Below are 2,930 nucleotides of genomic sequence, written 5' to 3'. Positions count from 1 at the left end.
AATGGGATTGTAATTGAACTATAAAAATACAGTGCACAAAATATTTACTTTGATGTTTTGCTCTTATCTTTAAGATTAGAGACCCTTCAGTCTTCGCTACATTCACTGTTTATTCTTGGTTCTCTCTTTACCTTTTAAAGTACTGCTTTCTGTATCTTTTATCCCAGTTTATCTTTACACTTTTCTCTACCTACTTCTTGTCCTTCATTACATTATATGCCAAGCTCGGGTATTCAACTGTAAAGATCGGAAGATAAACATGTCATGTTGCTTAAGGAGCTCTAATTTTCATTCTCAGTCTGTGCCTTAAAACTAGAACTTTCTTAGCAATATTGAATTAAGTAAGAGTACTTAATTCAATTTGATATGAGAAATGGCCTGAAGAAGATGCATTTACTCTAATTCTAGACTAGTTCTTGTTCTCTCTCACGCCCTACTTTTTTTCAGGCTCTTTCAAACTTGTTATCTTTTAGTTTTTCTCTGATTTCAAGCCATTTACCCTGTTTGGCCATTTGAAATCCTGCTTCTCCAATTTTACCCTCAATGCTGTCTATTTTTGGTGTGTAGCTACTAGTTGGCTCTTGAGGTAACTTTATGTCAGAGAGTTCCAGTAACCATTTTGTTTACTTTAAGCCTCGCCTGGAAACATCCCACTAGACTGGTAAAAGGGCTGGGTTGCTCCTAAGCCTCTGAAAGTAGTGAAAGTAGGGGATCATTTATTCTCAGCCTGTATATAAAAAACTAGCATCCCAGGTAGAAATTACATTGCCCTAAAGAAATTCAAAATAAGAACTGGTTTAGGAAGAAAGCAATTGATATTGGAGCTGTATCATAAAATAATATTAATAATGACATATTGGGTAACCATAATTTCACTGTTTGAGCTGTTGACTTAAGGAAAACAAGTAGCTTAGTGAGGTGAAGTTTCATTCCTGTGATTCTTCAGTTAAAAATTGAAGTTTGCATCCAACTGATCATTGGTATATTAGAAGTATTTTGTGCTCACTCTAATAATGACAGATAATGATATATTTTGTACTGTGATATTTAATAAAAATAATCTGTGCTCTAAAAAGTATTTTGTGTTGCTGACTTAATTTCCTAATAAAAAAGTACTGATTAAAAAAACCATACTGGGAAATTAAATGCCTCATACATATTATAACAGACCCTGCTTTTATCTAGAATGTATGCTAATAGACAGTGGGTAGAAAAATGTAGAATCATATAAGTGATCCAAATAAAATAGGGATAGATATATTAGGAAAGATATAAAAATTTTAAATAATTTAGAAATAGTGATTGATACTACTATATGTAAAGTAGAAGACTGACTATAAGAAAGACTATAATTCTCATTTCTAAATCTTTTTCAAAATATAGGTGATTTTCCTGTACCTAGCAAGTAATTTTCCTGAATAAATAATCTGAGATTTTTTTAGATCTGAAGGTAATTTTAAAAGTCATCTATTCAAAACCTTTAGAGATGAGAAAACTTCCTTCTCAGAGTTTTTGGCAGGGACATATGACTAAATAATGGCAGAAAATAGGACTATACTCTATGCCTTTTGCTTTCCTGGAAAAAATATTCATAATATTATTATTATTATTTTAGTAATATATTTTTTCTTAAGTAATTTGGTCTGAAGCTTTGAGAAAAATAATTACTATGAAAAATTTAGGGTACCACAAAAAGAGGTAGTCCAGATGTCCCATCTCCAAGACAATTTTGCTCCATAAAAATATGATATCTAATAAACTTAATTTTGATGAGGCACACTTTTACTTAGAGAATGTCAGATTATGCTTTTAATAAAATGATGCTCTATGTTATTCTAAATAAAATGTTTGCCTTAAGTCAGAAAAACATACAGAAAATGAACTTACCTATTTCCACTTAAATCTAAAGCAGTTTGAACATTATAACTCATGACTTAAGAAATACTGATATTAATATATAATTTTAACTAAAATGAAAAAAATCACAAAAGAGATAAAATGGTTAAAATTACTCTGATAATAATTTAAACATTAAAAGAGAAGACCACTAAATAATACAGCCCAATTCCTATGTGAAATGAACCAAAATTTTGACATAGAGTTTTTCGTAATGTTTGAGGTTAAAAGACAGAGATCCTGATTTGAAACTCCTTGGGGAAATAACTTCCTCAAGTGCAGAATTCTCATGACAGACTAGGAATCACAAGAATATAAGACAGTCTTGCAAAAGCAAGAGCATAACATGGCAAGTGAATGAATGTGCAGAACAGAATATTGGTTATTGTTAAACTGCCAAATCCGCTTACTAACTAAGAATATAAGAGCATGAACACTGTAAAACTATGCCAAAACTAATGGAATTTGGATATCAGAAAAATAGAACTCAGTTTACAAAATTAGTTCTTCAGAATACAAATAGGCAAATTGAATGAATTTATAAATGAATAAAAATTTTATTCCTTAGGAAAAATTCCTATGAAGCATTCCCTATGAAGCATCAAATAAAAAAGGGGTTATTCAAATATCTGAACTTGATTCAAGAACATGTGTATGTCAAATTATTATGACGCAGATAAACATATTATATAGTACCTAAATCAGTACTAGTTGTTCCTTTCGGTTTATGTAACAAACCAAATTAATTCTAGTCTGGAGTAACAGTGACTCCTATCCGTTTACATTTCCTATTTAAAGGTAAAACAGTTGTTTCTCCATAACATCTGTTTGATCTTTCATTTCTCTAGAGAAAGTTCACTGATTTCGAGAGGAATTATAAACAGAAGTAATCCACTTATCTAACACAAAAAGACAATATAACCTACTGAAATTTTATTATAAAAAGAAACCAAATTTATATCCAAATAGAAAAAAAATTTTCCTCATCATTCATGTATTATCTAGAAAATCTTAAAGTTTTTAATAAAATTACT

This window comes from Cebus imitator, unplaced genomic scaffold (genome assembly GCF_001604975.1).
Source record: "Cebus imitator isolate Cc_AM_T3 unplaced genomic scaffold, Cebus_imitator-1.0 Scaffold88, whole genome shotgun sequence".
NCBI classification, from domain to species: domain Eukaryota; kingdom Metazoa; phylum Chordata; class Mammalia; order Primates; family Cebidae; genus Cebus; species Cebus imitator.
This window is presented reverse-complemented; position numbering follows the sequence as displayed.